Source organism: Gymnoscopelus microlampas (assembly GCF_963454915.1).
Source record: "Gymnoscopelus microlampas genome assembly, chromosome: 4".
Lineage (NCBI taxonomy): Eukaryota > Metazoa > Chordata > Actinopteri > Myctophiformes > Myctophidae > Gymnoscopelus > Gymnoscopelus microlampas.
Genome location: NC_139941.1, coordinates 31,368,367 through 31,387,261, shown reverse-complemented (window position 1 = coordinate 31,387,261; position 18,895 = coordinate 31,368,367). Strand labels below are relative to the sequence as shown.

The following is an 18,895-nucleotide window of genomic DNA, read 5'->3' as shown; positions in this document are numbered from 1 at the left end:
AAAAGTTGGGAAACCACTGTTTATACAGATGATAAGGACCCCAAAAATGTTGGGGTCCGAAATAATGAGCCTAAAAACAGGGCTGCCAGATTAAAAGTTGACTGGAAATATAATCTTATCAATTGGATTTTATATATATAAACACACACACACACACACACCCACACACCCCCCCCCACACACACACACACACACTTACAACAAGTGCATGGTTTCTGTTACTTGTTTTCTTTTTTTCCTGTTTTGAAAAGCCAAGTGATTTTTTGTTGTTGATATATATATATATATATATATATATATATATATATATATATATATATATATATATATATATATATATATATATATATATTGTATTTTCTTACCTATGACAGTTATTCAAAGGTTAAAACCACACCTTTTTGATTTATGTTTTAAATGAGAACAAATTAAGGCTTTGTATTAATTTGCTTTTAATTAACAAATATATAACTTGTTTCCTCCCTCTTTCCAATTGGCCCCCCTGTGGTACCTGTAGTATAAACAATATGCAATCCTGGTCTATCAACACTGTATTTGAGATGCCATACTCCCTAAACGCTGCCTCCTCAGGCAGTGTTAAGATCCTGAAAATTCGTTATTTGTCTGCCCCCCTGGGGTTGAGGACCTGTGGTCATTAGCAAGCCGGCACAAATTAGATTGTATGTTGCAGCTTTTAGAGGAGTGATGTAATCCTTCTTCCTCACTACAGGATCAGTATCTGTACAGAAGGTACAGTTCTGTCTGTAAAAATATAGAATTTGGAGAAAGTTACATAGGGACTAGTCTCGCGTAGCCAGATGATCAGAGATCTCCGCCTACTGATATCTAAATTCAATGAATGGGTTCAAACTGGGTGGAAAAAAATCGGAAATTTAAAAAAGATCCACAGAACCAATGCAAAGACTTCAGGGGCTTTCCTTCATATGGGATAGATAGATCAGGATTGGGTTTCCAAGTAATAGGCATAAGTTTGTTACCGCTGGTTTTCGCTGGCGTCCAAGCCCATTCAATGAAATTTCCCCAGACATGTCAGTAGGCAGAGATCTCTGATCGTCTGGCTACGCGAGACTAAATAGGAACACATCTGCCCACACACTCTCCCTCAGACACAGGTAACACATAGTAGACCGACAAACAGGGCTAGTTTTAATTATTTATGTCCACTAACAAACGAAAATGAAATTGAACTCTACTCAGGACTAATTTGCTGGATCAAATAACAGCAACATGAGTGTGCACACACTTCAGAGGTTTCAGAGTAGACAGTGAGGCACAGACTGGATTTGTATGGCTTCTTTCATCAGAGTGGAGACCAGCAAACAGGCAGCTCTCCCATAAGTCTGCAGTGCTGCACATTAAGGTCAGTGATCATAACTTCCCCATACTTGTGTGCACTGCTGACGGCAGTGCAGCTGAACTTTATGAACTTCCAGCACTGCAAAGGGAGAATTTTGGATGAAAGTCAGAATGTGACATTTGCATGGTTATAAAATGTATAAGAAAAAGTAAGGCACACCAGGGATTGGAGAGGTGCTGTGGGGTTCTTGTACCCAAATCATGGCCATTACTCAAGTGGAGCAGACGTAAACTCACTGACTGGTCATTAATTCACATTCATATTAAATGAGCCAGCAAATATTTAATCAGAGTGGATTTAGGAGGGAGTGGGTGTCAAAGTTAATCTTTGCCGACCAGGCCGACAGCCAGCTCAGCTCACCATGGGCAAATAGTGCTGTGGGTCAGTCCATAAATATTCTTCATCTCTACCCTGGGACTTATTGACCAGGAACAGGCCCATGCCTGCTGGGGCTACACTCACCTATGACGCTCCTCCCACAGGACCTGGATTGTTTCCCACACCGACTATGACTATGGTCAATAGTCAAGATGGAAATAACCCAAAGCTGATGTTCATGGCAAGTAGAAGAGAGGCTTTGTTTCCTCAATATATGTGAGCATCACTTGGAATAATTTGGAAGGACAAACGGGCCTTCTGTTACTGCATTATTCTAAAATATTTCTCCTTTGCAAATGTCAAGATGATACAGTATGAACACTGGAGAAGCAGACAGATCCCAAAACCCAGAATGCTATTTTCCCATGGAGAGCATGAAATATGTGGTTTGGCTTGAATTGTCCATATGTATTTAATTTCCATTCCTTTGTCTTTAGCTTGCCAAAAAAGGACCCCCTTTCAGTTCTTGAGCAACTGGGTGAGGCTTTTTAAACTTTTAGACCTTCAGCTCCCCAGCGCAATTCCCTCCAGCTGAGTTGCATTAGATGGAATCAACACCCTCCCATGGCTTGTGTTGGACTTGGCAGTCGTTCTTCCCCACACGACAGTGGAATACAACAGTGATAACAGTAAAATAACATTGCTGTGAGATGACACTGGGGGCTGGAAAGGGGACGGTGGGCTCAACAGGCCAGTGAGGCAACTTCTGGTCTCTGGCAAAAGGTTCTACTGATAGTAGTCATTAACCGTAATGGAGAGCGGAAACACACTCATTACTGCAGCACTCAAAAGTTTAGATCCCAAAAGGACAAGAACAAGAGGGTATCAGGTGCTCTGGCACCAGCTGTCAGTAGGAGAGGAAATTGTTTATGAGTCTTTTCTCTCCATCTCTCTATCTCTAAATTTTTTTCTCCCTCTCTCACTTCTCTTCCTCACTCTACTGTATGTGTGGTCAATATATTATATGCATTCTATCGCTCTTACTGCATTGGATTGATGTCATTAAGATAATTTTGTTGTACACTTGTGTTCAATGACAAAATAAAATCATCCATCCATTCATTCATTCATCAGTTGAATACTGTAGCAATATGGTTATGTAGACTAACAACAAGGATCCAGGTAAGCTGTCCTCTATTGCTGTGACAGAGACAACATAAGGGTTAATGGCATGCTGTAGCTGCAGTGTCCTGTTTAACAACCCTGACCTTCCCCTCACCCTGGGGCCTGTCTTTCCGCTATCCTGGTGTGTTTGGCCTGCCAGTGTGCATTAGCTGTGTTTGTTAAATCAAATCAAGCTAAAGATCACATTCCTCCCCCAGTGATGTTTACGTCAGATCTACAACGGGGGGTTTGCATGTCCCCTGTTGTACATCATGCAAACTCAGCTGATGGGACAGTTCAGAGTCAGACCCTTGGAATACAGGCAGGTTTTCAAGGGAATTTATTTGAATGTGGATTCCCTCTGATGCTGGTCAGAAATAAAGCTTGTGTGTACCATTCTATTATGTATAGAGGAAAGCATTTAATCGAATATGGATTAAGCATTGCACTGTGCTTCTGCATAGTATATTATAGTATATCTGTGCGTATCCTATGCATGCATGTGCAGTGTGTGTATGTGTGCGTTGGTGTGTGCGCGCGCGTGCGTCCGTGCGTGCGTGCGTACTTCACCTGTTCAGTAAATGTGTCATGAACCAAACAATGAAGGCAGGCAGGAATTCCTTGACACAATATATTATTAAAACAGTACTGTGCTATATAGATGTAATGAAAATGGTCATAAGGATCTATTAGATGCCAAACTCACACCACTCTGTGATAAAACAGCTCAACCAACACAGATGGCACTCTTAGAGGAGGCGATGACCCATGACCAGTGCTGTGTGCCACTGTTTCAATGTGCCAAACCAATTACTTCTCTTTGCTTTTGTATCTGGCAAATGTTGCCACAACGGGTGCTGGAGCCCTGGCTTCTCAACTTCATGCCAACCATTTTAATTAGACCGGTAGCTGATCCTGGTGTGTGCCGGCTATAATGATTGGCTTGGCGCCCGAGACAATTAATTACCAACGACTACTCAAAGCCTCTGGAAGCCCATCAGTGGAGACATTCTGGAGAATCTCAAGATAGTTGCAGGTCCTCTGAAGCTTAAAGGGATAGTTCACCCCAAAAAAATACTTTTTTTCTATCGATTAGTCACCCCATGGAGACTTGAATTCATGGATATTTTTTTTGTTTTTGTCGCATTCCTAAGCCACTTACTTTGATAACCAGCGGACCGGTAGGCAGCGGTTCCTACCGGAACCGCTGCTGAGTTATTAAATTATTGGCATAGGAATGCGAAAAAAGCAAAAAAAATATCCATGAATTCAAGTCTCCATGGGGTGACTAATGGATAGAAAAAAGTCATTTTGGGGTGAACAATCCCTTTAAACAGCATCTGTCCACAAACAGTATCTGTCCACAAACAATTATTATTCTATATTCCGATTGCCGTGAAAGGCCTAAGAAGAAATGGCACCCTTTTCACATTGGCCTATTATAGCGCCACCAGGAGGCCACAATAACGTACCTGACCTGTGCTCCGAGGAGCACTTTTTCTAGTTCTATTATAATTCAATACTAGTTCTATTACAATGTTCTACATAATAGTTTCTGCAGTAATTACATTACATAAAAAGTCCATCAAATCTGTTGTGGAATTCTGGACCAATCAGTAATTGATGAGGCAAGGATTCTGGGACAATTACATACTGTATGCTGTACATACTGTATAGGCCCCTATACCTACTGTAAACTATACACACACTATACACTGACACCAAGCCCGCCTGCATGTCAACATGGCCCTGCCACTTTTAGGTAGAAAAAAAGTATCAAAAAGTATATGGACAAACTTCACCTTCTCCTAGAAGTTCGAAGACATCTACAATCTTCTTGATGGAACACCACTGTAATTATTTAAAATTGAATTTAATCAAGGAGTTCGCATGTTCTCCCCGTGTCTCCTAGGGTAGGTACCCTCACAAAAACATGCAGTAATCCTAGTCTCTATACTGCCTCCCCCTGGTCAGCCAGGGCGCTTGATGGGAAAGGAACTGGTTGGAATAACGTGTTCCTTCCACGCGCTACGTCTAACCAGGGAACCTCCCCCCTTTCAGGTGATAAGAAGCGGCTTGCTAGCTCTCATGCATTGAAGGAGGCATGAGCTCGGCTCTAAGCTCTCCCTAGGCCTGCAGAGGGAGTGTAGCGCCCAGGATTACTTAGATAATTGGCACTGGGTGAAAAAAATGGGTTACAAAATTGTGGGCTAAAAAAAAAAAAGACTGTAGCAAGCAGACTTCAAAAGCTGGTTACTGAAAACCTTACGTGTATTAGCTGGCGTTTGGCTCTGGGGTGGGTATTTGCTTTATCTTTGATTAATTTAGGTTGATGAAAACTTTCCACTTAAATAACTTTCTTTCATTCTTCATGAGAGATATGAGTGTGGACTGACTAATGTTGCCAAGAAGCAAATGCTTTCATTGGCACCACCATTTAAACTTTTCAAAGGCCTAAGGTTAATTACAAATGACCATGCATTTGGCAATGGGACACTAGAATAGTCCAATCAGAGGAAGAGGTTTTAGGCACACTGTATAAAGATTAAATATTAAGCCCAGAGTGGCAGAGAAAAATCTCATTGTAATCCTTATAATACTCAATGGTCCATTAAGCACACTGGTGACCTTTTATTCTGAAAGAGAAGACATAAATTAAAAGGACACAAAATATTGTAATCCTCTCTTTCAACCAGTGCATAGTAATGTTAAGCCGTAGTGCTGTAATGAAGCAAAACTTCTTTACTGGTAAGCATGAATATCTCCACAGCATATGGTTGATATGGAGAAAAGGGGAGGACAATGTTAATAGCTTTCCTTTGATTACAGAAAGTACCCAAGAGCAGAGACGTGCAATTAGGCAGGCTCAAAACAGGAGGCTGCACCGACCATTTCCACAGAAGCTGAATCAGCAGTCTTTTTGTTCCACAGAATAGAGCATTAAAATTGTGTCCATGGGAGGGAGAGCAGGATGGAGAGTGGGAGAATTCCGGAAGGGCAACCCTTCCACCTTCACGCTTTGAGAGAGGCACAGAACAAAAAATGTCATTGACAATAAGGGAGAGTTCTGGCACTCTTTCATAACTGTATGTGCCACCATGGAGCCCTAAAACAAGGAGAAATAGCTCAGATTCCATGGCTGTGTGTTTCAGGCCCACTCTCAATCGCCACTGCTTCCAGTTCCTGGTTGGTTATCTAGATGAACATTTGGGAGACAATGGAATGAATTGGCCCTCTCTAATGGCTCTCTAAAAGAAGTAATTATTCGGCAGTTCTGCTGAATGGAGAGTGGCTGTCAATGGGAGATCGAATGATCCTCCACTATCCAACCATACAAAGATCTTCATTCAGGGCCCACAGAATATCTGTATTTTTTCAAGAGTTTTTCCTGCTCTCTTCCCCCCCACCTCCACTAACCACAGAGCATTGCACTACTTAATAAAAAGAGAAAGTTCCCATTTCTCCTCTGAATTTCAGTGTTCTCTGCTTTTAGTCGGGATTGTAGAGGGCTATAGCAAGTGTGTAGTCAATGAAAAAGAAGAGACAAGGAGGGAAATAGGAAATGCCTCCCTTCACAATGGATTGCTCAGAAATTAAAGCAATTTTCAGCAGCACATGATTGAACTGTGGAACCACTACGCACTGAAAAGTGTAGAAACACTAACACGTTAGCAACTCAGAAATGCAGTTATTTATTAACTGAGAGGAACCTACTTTGTTTTTCCATCTTGGACAAACAGGAAACTAAACAGTTACACACTAGAGAACAATGCTTAACTTTGTCAAATAGTGACTGTTTACCATAATTATACAAGGATTCCTTGATGGTGTGTATAGAATGTATTTTTGAACCACTCCAATTAATAATTTACAGACCACTCACCTGTATGGGTAAATCACTAAAGTATTTATGACCTAGAGCTGCTGTATACTGTACTGTTAAAAAATGGAATATTGTATATGGTCGTCTTCTTTCCTTCAGGTCTATTTAGCCTAAAACTGTCCACCTGCCACTGAAAATGTCGACTAAAATAGCATTTTTTCTTCCTGAAATGTTTATTAGTGGTTATTTATTTGCTTACTTAATTACATATCTCCAAAATGTTCATTTTTCAGGAAATGACAAAAACAAAACAAAAAGTGCAGTTAGGAGGTTTTGTTCATCATTGATAAGAACAGCTGAATGGAGCTCAAAGCTCACAATGAGGTTGGAGGTCAAAAGGGGGTGGAGCCTGGAGTCAGCAAAACCAGCTAACTCCACCCCCCTTTTTTGGACTTAGCTGGTTTAGCAGAAAGTTTGAGGATCCAATGGAGTTAGCTATAGTTTTGTTTTGTCAGAAGCCCTTTTTAATACTTTTCATTGATCCTTGATTTATGGGGAATAAATGCAAAAGCGGAAAAATGGAGTTAGCTGGTTTCTGCCGGACAGCAACGATATATTGGCTTTCTGAACATGGTTAATGTGCTTTACTAAACAAGATAAAATAAAATAAAACAATTCCAGCAGCATTACATGAAATATAAAAAAATGTAATCAAATAGAATGTTCATAAATAGTAAACTATAGTATAATAGTATGTTCATAAATAGTAAACTATAGTATAATAGTAACACACACACACACACACACACACACACACACACACACACACACACACACACACACACACACACACACACACACACACACACACACACACACACACACACACAGAGATAAGGCTTAAACTTGCCAGCTGTATCTCAAGAGAGCAGTGTCCATAAATCTTTACTTCCCCTGGACAAAACCTTCCTTTCCTTGTAACATTCACAATGTGGCCTTGCACTTGACCTACAGAATACATGCTACTTCCAAAGTTTTCAGAAAAGGAGTCAAATACAAATTGACGTCATTCATAATTCTGATGGGTGGTCTCAGAACATTTCTGACTCTCCAAACTAGTTTGGAAAGCCCGTCTGAAACGGGTCTTTTCAGACATCGGAAGGAGACATCGGAAGGAGCATGTATTGCCCTTTATTACAGTTGCTCTGGATGTTGATCCATTGAAACAGCACATTCACAATTACGCTAACAACTTGAACGTATTTTGATTCAAACACAATCCCATATACCGCATACATGTATGTTAGACAGCCTAATGTTTTACAGCACATTAAAATAAATAGATATGAGAGGCTCACCTAGTAAGAGTGCATACAGTGTGTGTATATACACACACAATATTTTTATATATAGAGTGTGTGTGTGTGTGTGTGTGTGTGTGTGTGTGTGTGTGTGTGTGTGTGTGTGTGTGTGTGTGTGTGTGTGTGTGTGTGTGTGTGTGTGTGTGTGTGTGTGTGTGTGTGTGAGTGAGAGACACACAAAAAATATAGTTGTAGTCCTTCCTGCAGCTGACCTCGGTTCGAATCCAACCCAAGACTCTTTGTTGCATGTCATCCCCTGTCTCTCTCCTGGCATTTCCTGTCTCTCTCTCACAATCAGCAATGAAGCAGAAATGCTAAAATAATTATGTTTAATGTAAATAAATATGGGAGGATTACGGCATGTTGTGCACATTGTCGAGGGAAAGGGCGATCCACAGTGCACCATATAGGATTACATCAAACAATACATCCTGGAAAAGCATGTTCCTGGAAAAGCATATTGCGGTCAAAGGCAAAGTTAGAAGCAACAGGGATTAGGAGAACATACAGCTATTCTGTGCTCAAAAAATCAATCAATCAATCAACTTGAATTGAGCTGATTCACCTCATTCTCCAGGGTGGAAAAACTACAGTGGCAATACACCTGATGCCACCTTATTTAATTTGTTGTCCCAGTGCTGCAAGCACACCAAACCTCTCACAATTTTTGCAACAAAGTCCTTGCCCTGCAGGCGTGATGCTCGGCTTTTGATCGAGAACTGGCTTGCATATTTTAGACTATGGTCAATGCATTCGTCTATTAGATGACATAAATAGTTTTCTTTGTAGAAGTATATCTATCAGCATATCTGAAATGCGAGGCGGGGTATTGGTCCTGTTAACCAGATTACATAACAAGAGTTTTTTTCTTTTCATGCAGAATGATCTGAAATGCGAGGCAGGGTATTGGTCCCGTTAACCAGTGAACTGAGAGCAATTGACAGGATGCACCCATTTGACTAGTGGGAGGCAGGGATGGGGTACTCTGCTCTTGCAAAATGGCCACTGAAGCATGGGGTCTTATCAGCACCAAAAGTCGGTTTGCAACTATGTATTTGCATCTGACTTTGTTGTTCATAGAGTATATATTCAATACCACTGTTGTCTATGATCAACTACCTCTACTCTGTCCTGTCCTTTAATTTCCTTCCAAACATCATGGTGAATCCTGTAGTTGATATCAATACGATAACGTATTAATACGAAACGTTGTTCACTTTTGGTTAAAATAATTTTAAAAAAAGACGGGAGAGCAGCCTATCGTGTGCGGATATTCCATTTTTTCCGATTATTTTTGGGTCCAGCACTGTGTTAAAAAAAACTGTGGGGATGTATATATCCTTCCCTTTTTTCCATATGATATTAATACCCAAAAACCGGTACATTGCAAAAGAAGGGTGCTGGGTCCATCAACAACTCGATTCAACAACACAGTATCAAATTAATATCACACAGGCTATTTTGTCTCTGACTGGAAGAAAAAGGTATGTGTGTATATGTTTGGCCTTAACCGCAGGCTTTTAAGGCTGTTAAGGTTGCTGTTGGTTTTCATGACACAAAAAGGAAATTGGGTAAGGGACACTTCTGCATTAGCCGAGTGGTTATGTGCATGCACTGGGGAATATGATAATATGTATGCACTTGTTGTAAGTGTGTGTGTGTGTGTGTGTGTGTGTGTGTGTGTGTGTGTGTGTGTGTGTGTGTGTGTGTGTGTGTGTGTGTGTGTGTGTGTGTGTGTGTGTGTGTGTGTGTGTGTGTGTGTGTGTGTGTGTTACAAAAGGGAGGGTAATCTTGTGTGTATACAGACACTGTGACTGCTGGAGAGAGCAAGCCTCAGTGGTGCAGCCTCGCCTACAGTACATGAATAAAATAAGACATGCTCACAGTATTCTTGTCCTGCTTTAGCAACCCGTGGGAGACCAGAGAGAATGTGTGTGCGCGCGTGCGTGCGTGTATCTGTGTGTGTGTGCACGTGTATGTGCGTGTGTGCGTGCGTGTAAAGATGCAAACAGACAAGGACAAAGAAAGAGAGATTTAGAGTGACTGTGTACAGTACAGTGTTGAATTCATGCTCTCAATCATCCTTCTCCCTGCAGATTATAATGCACTTCTGTCCAGCAGGACATGGTTCCATTAAATGGAATTTAACGGAACTTACTTATTTAAACTTAAAACACAGATTAGGCACTTAGAGTCTGAAGCCTGATTAAAGCATCGGAAGACACAGATCCTTTTCCACCACCACTATAATCCTTGCAACCAGCCCAAGGCTGTGTTTCCCCATGACTAATGCTGCATAGAGAAGCTTACACAGCAGAGAATGCCACCGGTGTTTTGGCCTCAGTCTAACCTTGCAGCAAGCAAGGCCTCATGTAAGTTGCTGTGATTGGCAGACAAGGGGACGCTTGAACCAGGAGTCAGTGAAGCACTGCAAAGGATCTGGAGCTGAGTCATTGTATCCCCCCCTGCAGGCATGTAACCCAGCTAAGACACATGCGCAGTCACCGACAAAGGATGAATGTTGACGTGCCATAGAGACAAGACTTGTGGCTGACCAAGCGAGCGTGCTACGATCGCCACCAAACATATCTGCCAACCTGGACATTCACTGACAGATGGAGACTATTAGCTTTTGTGAAGCGGGGCCCCTATCACAGTCTTAACCAGACTTAAACTCAGCCAATTTGATGCTTCCATAGCTGGAGATTACAGTAAGAACATGTAGGTCTATGTGTAATAATGGACAGATAAAGGAGTGTTATATAAATAGACAGTGCTTGGCTACTGCTTCACATCTTTCTGATGAAATCCCAGTAGGCATAATTATAGAGCACAAAATTGTCATGGGAATGTCGTACATTTATGCTTTAATGACTTACTCCCAGTAGGGCATATCCAAGTGTAGTTTAGTCATTTAACTCGTGAATATCCAGTTACTGGGTGGTGATACTGCAATATGAGGAGAATGTGATGGAACAGTCTGGGATGCATCTCGATTTTGTACTTCATGTCACTGCAAATTGACAAATTTGTGACAGCCTCATTAGGGCCCAGTAAGCATGAGGGAGATCTGAACCATGACAGACCCCAAGGGGGCTCCACTTGCACTGCCTTTATCATACCAAGAATCCTGCTGTACTGGGAACAGGGCTTATCGAAAACTCTTGCCTTCCAAATCTTCTTCATAGTACAATCTATATAATGTATATAGTCATATCACAATAACATTATCTAAAAACTAGGATATCACTATGGGACATCATGTTGATATGACTATAATGTCAAATTCACAAACCTACAGAAACCTTGAAAAAATAACTGCATGCCCGATGACAAAGAAAATACGATTCTTTTGGTCATTATTCTGTGTTCAAGCCAATATCATTTACATCAGTAGATGTCCACACAGTCATCATCTGTTTTTACGTCAGGACAGGCTTCAGAAGCGACTCCTGCAGGCTCAAATCTGAACCCATTTGATTTGGCGTTAGGAACCTGTTGTGACTGCATGCCCTTGCTGACATCGACCCCAGGCAGGGTTCAAACCCACGACCTTCCGCATGAAAGGCGTATGCTCCAACGGCCGTTACACTAAGGCGGCCATCCTCACAGTATTCAACTAAAAAGCTGTGAATGCTGGACCCTGAAGCCTGCCCTGCAGAAGTCCCTGGATGCATGCTACATTAGAATGCTGCATGCAGTACTACACATCTAGCAGAACGAGTACGTCACCAACAAGCATCTGTATGGGGGGTTAACAAAGGTGAGTGAGAACATAGCATCCACATGAATGAGGCTAGTCAGTCATTGCCACAGACACCAGGAGCTCCCAGTAAGCAAACTTGTGCTGTGGAAGCCAACACACAGGCATCAATCATGAGGGCATCTCGCAGCAACGAATTGGGACATACTAAAGAAAGACGCTTGGGCGGAATGTACTGGCAAGCTAGCTAGAGGATTGAGATGACTGGAAACACTGCTGGAGGGCTCGTCCGAGGGAAAATAGAATATATATTCATAGAGCACAAAATATCAGAAGACAAAATACTCATCAAATAATATGTATCTTTTTCCCTCATGCTCCAGTGTTCATCAGCCTATGAAGCTATTACTAATCACTTTAATGGGGGAATTAATTTGCAGAATGTGCTATAATTCAACTAAAATGACTGGGCTTTTTAAATTGTGGGTAAAACATCTATGGGCCTTTGGTTTGAGGGCAAACATTGGCCAAAGTTAAATAACTCTCCGAGCAACACACTGGCGCCAGTAACGATGTTCTTTATCCACCAATTTAGTGAAAGCGGAGCCAGTAAACTAAAAGTCTCTATTTAAAGGGATGGGAGTTGCCCTGTGGCGCCCCATTGCTAAACCAGGTACAGAAAACAAGAGCCCAGCCACTTAGCACAAACAGAGGCCTCATTGAGCAGCTGAGATTGACTTCAAGAAAGAACAAGCAAACAGGTCTGCATTTCAAGATGAACAATTACAGTTGTGATGTGCAAATTGTAGCTACCCTATCACAAATGCAACCATAGATCATAGAGAATGTGCCATTCTTATAAATATATGTAGTTTTTGAATGGATATTCACAGTGCTGTGCTTCTGTGTCAAACACAAACTCTGTGATGTGTTTGTTCGATATGAAGATGCATTGGTTATGGCATCCATATTTAAGCGTCATCGGGTCGCCCAGCAAAGTAGGTGGCTGTCAACACGCAGTATGAGTGATCTATACTTTTACATCTGTGGTGCCATTATACTCTGTCCTTCACACACACATACATAGACCCACCCATTCATATCCACCATGGCTAGCCCTCTGACTCCCCAGAGCTGTTAGTGTTGGACATTTACCATTCACATTGGTCTGAGAGTGAGAGTCATACTCTCTATACATACATTTGGAAGTTCAGAACTGGCAAGACTGAGAGAAACCAGAACTGATGCCACACCTGGGACCTTGACTGTCCTTGTCCCACTATAGAACACAGTGTATCATCATAACACTAGTGATAAGACTGCTGGTAAATTTAACAAATGCAATTTGGGAACACAATTTTAGCTAAATATTTTTTTTATCAAGGCAAGTTTATTTGTACACCTTTTTTCAACAAGGCGGCAATTCAAAATGCTTTACACAAAACATTAGGACAAATTGCAAAAGAAACACATTATCAAAGTACACATTTTAGGAAGCCACCGCTGGTCGAGTCTACTGAAGATGAATGCATGGACAAATGCTGCTGAGACATAAGTATTTTAGGTCTAATAGTAGGCAGACTTCATAATGTGGCTGTTGAAATTCAGGCCTGTATTAAATAACGACCAAGTTTATGAGTGAAAAACAAAAGCACTCACATATTTAGGGCTATTTCACTGATTATGGTTAAAGCTACAATCCGGGACTTCTTTTAATGAATACAAATAAAACATTATTTTAAACAATCTGTAGAGTATGTTATACAGGTAACTATCACATTTGCAGTGGTTGGAGACGGTCTCCCTAGTCAAGTGGTAACCAACCGGTTGGTCGCGATCTACATGTCGACGAGCATAGCAGTGGTGGAAGGGCAGGAATTTCAGGGAGGACACGAAGGCCATGGCCGTCATTGCCTCTCAGTTTGGCTTTGTGCCCCTGACTGTACCACTTTCTCCTCCGTCTCTTTCTTGTCAATATGTAGACACCAGTGTCTCTTTCTTGTCATGTAGACACCAGTGTCTTTTGTTGAGATTCTTTATTCTTAACTCCCCTGAGTCCCCATCTTTAAACCCATCCAGTGACTCTGATTGGTGCAGGGCTGAGCATGGATCAGATTGTAAACACCATTATTTATTTATTTCACTGCAGATAGTCTACATATTTAAAATCCTTAAATCCTTAAATTCAATGAATTATTTTAATGGACTAAAATCTTGTTCTATTTGATGGCCTTCCTGCCCTACCATTTGGCCATTGTGCCCTCACAATATGGACAACACCAAAGGCCAAGTGGCCTTGCCCCTAAATTGACGAAATTCCAGGCCTGGGTGGTGGCCATTTTGTGGTGCCACAGATAGAAAAAACATCCATTTTTCCCATAGAGATTTCCAGAAATATTTATATAAGTTATTTAAAACCTGGAACCAAGCCATCCAGGCTCCTGGTGAATAATGACCATAAAACATTTGTTTCTGTGTGAACAAAATATTTAATTACATTATATACTATAATTATATATTTTTTTTGCGGTTTTCAAATATTTTGTGTGATGTGGATTCTGAGTGCTCCGTGAGCACCGTGGGCCGGATTATATATACATAGAGACACACAGGGACAACAAAATTCACGGCCACAATTGAGACAGTGCCACGCGAGGTCCATTAGAACGATGTACTGCAGCTGTCAATGCAATTCCTATGAGAGGAATACTTTCAAAATGATCCTACATGAACTGGAGACGATATAGAGTTGAATAAAAATATGTTTCCAAATGTATAGAGTGTCTTTAATATCAACATATCTTCTTGTTTTCTTAATAGTTGATGTGTTTCACATTTAATTTGCCACTTTAATGGGTTACCCATAACATAATGTTAACACAGCAGAGGGGAGATAGCAGACAGACATGTAGTGCATTTCAGTGACATCACTGTCTTTACGAGCGCCGACTGACTTTGTTCATGTCTATATTTTGAACATCTCGTAGGCTTATATTAATTTTCTACCAATCGCTGAGCTCCGACGGTACATGAAAAATTAAAACGTGTTGGTTTACTGCTGTTGTACTAACTTGCCTGAATGTAAGTTGGGGAAATAACCCGACATTTTCAACTACTTAGTGAATTCTCCAGGATAGTATTAACATACAAATAGTCTTGCAAGATGCTGTTTGGATAATTGTCCAAATTAAATAGCCTATAAAAATGATACGTGAGCGACACAAACGTAGCTGGGTATTGAAAACCTCAAGGGATGTGTCCGTGAAGTATATACCATGGGACCACTTAAACTTTAGATTTCAGAAGCTAGAACTTTTGACACACTGATGAGTATATTATAGTAAATTGTGGGTTGCATATTGAGATGGCAGTGTACAGTATGTCACATTAAAAGGACAAATCAAACAAATGGGACACTTTTTTAGAACACAAAAAAAAAATCACACCCTGTGTGAAGGTAGCGGCGCCTTTGATACATTTTGTCATCGATATGTGTTTATAATGTGTTTATAGCCACGTGTCACGTGAAGCTTGACCAATCACTTTGTTGACGCACCTGACCAATCAGAATGTTGACGTACGCACACGGACAAAGTCAGGTATAGAGCAGGAGCCGCTAAAAATTGCTACAGCCTCAGTAGTCAACCAGTGAAATTACGGTATTTTACGATGTCTCTCATATAGGGATTGCATTAACAGCTGCAGTACATCGTTCTAACAGACCTTGCGTGGGGGCACTGTCTCAATTGTGGGCGTAAATGTTGTAGTCCCCGTGTATGGTTATGTTATGTCTGAGTCATAGTGACTGGGTGGTCTGCCGGCCAGCCTCTATATATGGTTATGTCTGAGTCATAGGGCCCGCCTGCTTGCCCATTAGACAATTTTAATAAAGGATATGGAGTTCTGTGTCAGGCATTCCCAAATATGGCGTCGCCGTCGAGGCCAGTCTATGGCGTCCTATTGAGGACATCAGCGTACTACAATATATATGGGGATTTGTGGTTTTAATCAATATTTTTGGGAGATCGCTGATCCGACCAACTTCCCACTCGGCGCATCACACCCTCGGGTCCTCTGTGTCGTTTCTTTTCTTTTCTTTTCTTTTCTTTTCTTTGTGAACCATTTCTATCTCCACTGGTGAGATTGCAGGGCTCTAAGGATGGCACTGTATGTCAGTTCAAACCGCTTTGGTCCAATTGGGTGTAAGGAGCAGCATCTTCATGTACAGGCTGGGCTGGCTGGCACAGGATGTGCTATTATACACCTACTGAATTTGATGATCAGCTGTAATAGGAGTGTCTGTAGCTGCAACTGATGGCTGAGGAATTCAATCAGGAAGGATAGGGAAATGCTTTAAGCACTGTCATAGAGATCAGATTATGTCTGGTCTTATTTTTACCAGTGTCAGTGTGGACACGGTTAAAGCGCTCATATTGTAAAAACTTGATTTTCTTTTGCCCTTTCCATAAGTAAGCACAGTAGCACTTTCTCTTGAAACTCTTATGTTTTGCTATAATTCCTGTAGTTAAAAATCTGCATCCCATCTCCCATGGAGAGATGCACTCATCACAATGGTCTCAGTCACAGCAGTTGTTGTTGATAGATTTTATGACTGAAATGAGTGCATTTTCATGTCAGATGCATAGTTCCTGGCTGTTAAGCAAATACATCTTTACGTGATCTTCCAAATATTAAAAGAACATTTCCAGCCAATTTCCATTGAACTACAGGCCACACACAATGGTGTACTCCAGTCAACTCTCTTTCACTGATCAGCATCAGGTTTGATCTCAAATATATGTAAATGTCACTGAATGCACTGGATTACCTGATCCCATTCTCAACTGCAATTTAGCTAATTCTAGCAACAGACCCGTAAGGTTGAACATGTGTTTTGCGGTTGGCCATTGTTTGTAGTTGCCTTTGTAAATTCTCCGTCACTAAGACTCAGACTTAACCCTGTATATGCCCACCTATGGGCATATACTGTACCGATGACATCAAGGATCTCAATATGTGCATAAAGGGGCCAAGGGCGAACAGATACAGAGATCTACATATATGGGCATAAAAGGCAAACCGGTAGATGGACAGATACGGAGAATCGAGATCTCCATATATGGGTACAAAAGTGGCAATTCAATTTCTCCCCAGAGCAAGCAGGCAGGCTCTATTGGCTCAGCGGCAAAGATTGCAGCACTTGCACAGGAGACCTGTTGGGTTCAAATCCAGGGTAGAACAGGAAATGTATGCAGTTATAATGGCATACAATATTGCACTACTGCAGTGATTATCAGAGTGTCAAGGTAAATCCTGGTATAAGCAGAAAACCTGCCAGAGATATGCATGCAGGATTCTTGACAATTATCCTGTATCAAAAAGTCCTTCAAGGAAAGAGCGGAGGTGAATGCCTAAAATCCCATGCTCTGTTTCACAACTCGATGAATACTGCAGAGATTGTGATAACTGACAAACAGTACCTGGGTAAAAAAGTAAGGAGACATTTTACAGTTCCAACACCTCACTGCCCACGTCAGCTCAGTTTTTATAGCCTTGCTATTTTTATACCAGCTCCTAATGAGGATCTTGGCATCCTTTCTTGATGATGATATATCACAAGAAAGTACACCATTACATATGCATACAGCCAGCCAGCACTATTCTGGTGTCATTTCACAGCAATGACCACCACAAGAAAATAAGCTTTAAGTCTTCGAAGCCTGTGGCCATTGATTATGATCCATGACGTGTCACTGTGAGGTCGCCAAGAGGATGAAGAGATAAGGAAGGCACATAAGCTCTGAAGGAACTCAAAGCCTTCTCAGTGTGCTGCTTGGTCGGCCAATAGCACCACAAGCGACTTCATATCTGAGGCACTTTTAAGACTCCCAGCCTACTAAGAGCTAAGTCTGTCTTTGATAATCTCGTCTCAATTCCACATCAAATTTAGAAGGAAAACAATAACTTTTGTCTTACAATTCAGTGGCATGCTTCGCAGAAAAAGCACACACCATATGGAGCATCATCAAAAATAGATTCCTAAGACTGTACTTTGATGCTCACTTATAGTAAAGGCATACATAATTAAATAACACAGGACATATTAGAAAACGCTGCATATCAGGAAAGACAGCTTTTGCACATGTTTGTGTGTCCAAAGGGGAAATTATCACATACACAGATGAATGTGTAACTTCTTGCCACAATGACAGGCATACAGTATATGTCTGAAGTCTGTTCCCACCTTGTGGTAGTCATTTCACGGCCAGCACACGGCTGGCACCGCTTAAAACGAATGTAAGAATCCAGATGTGTCATGTATTTACTGCCAGATACTTGATATAATATACACAAGGCCTACCAAGTATTTACAGTGTTTGAAGCAGGGGAGCCCCACACTTTTATCTATTAGTTATCCATGGCTTGGGTGAAAGGCTGCAGGACCCTAAGTGCTCTTTTAACCAAGAGTTCTACTTGCTGCAACACCAGCATATAAGTCCAGCACATCAACCATGAATTTGGTTAATGATCTATTCAGCCTTATGTTCCGCCAATGCAGTTTTAAACCCTCAACATGGACCAGTTGGCTCAATACTGTGCTCAGGGGAACATGCTGCTTGGATGCTGATGGGTTCCATATGGTAGTCAGTTCAATAAAGTTCTGATGAGCTGATGAGATAGGCAGTTGGTTATTTTTCAACCGAAAGCAGTTGGTGATATTTTCTTGGCTGAAAGCTGCAGACTAACATGTTCTGAAAAATTCATGCATGGGTTACCATGCATCATACAATAATGAATATCCGTGATTGGAAATCATCCCAGTGAATTATTCTCACATACTATAGGCAATATAGTTTAGCCTAGGCCTATCTGGGGATATTACAGAGTTGAAGCTATATAAAATGTGTGAAAGGTAAGAAAAACAGATCGAGAAATACACGTTAATTCTGCCTGTTTACTGAGCTTCTTGGCAGTGCTGGTTTGTGAAGGAAGCTTCTCACTTTGGTGAGCCTGGTGAGTGAAGCCTACTGATTCTCAACCAGCAACCTTACCATTCTACTCAAGCAAGCAATAGCAGTGTCAATTTAGTGAGGTTCGAGTGGCACCATAATGATTACACAAACATACTGATACAAACACTCCGAATG

General features: G+C 41.3%; 1 protein-coding gene across 1 annotated transcript in view; it reads right to left on the bottom strand.

Moving 5' to 3' along the window:
- Nucleotides 1–18,895, bottom strand: part of wscd2 (WSC domain containing 2) — a 41,963-nt gene that overhangs the window by 22,349 nt on the left and 719 nt on the right. The window lies entirely within an intron of this gene.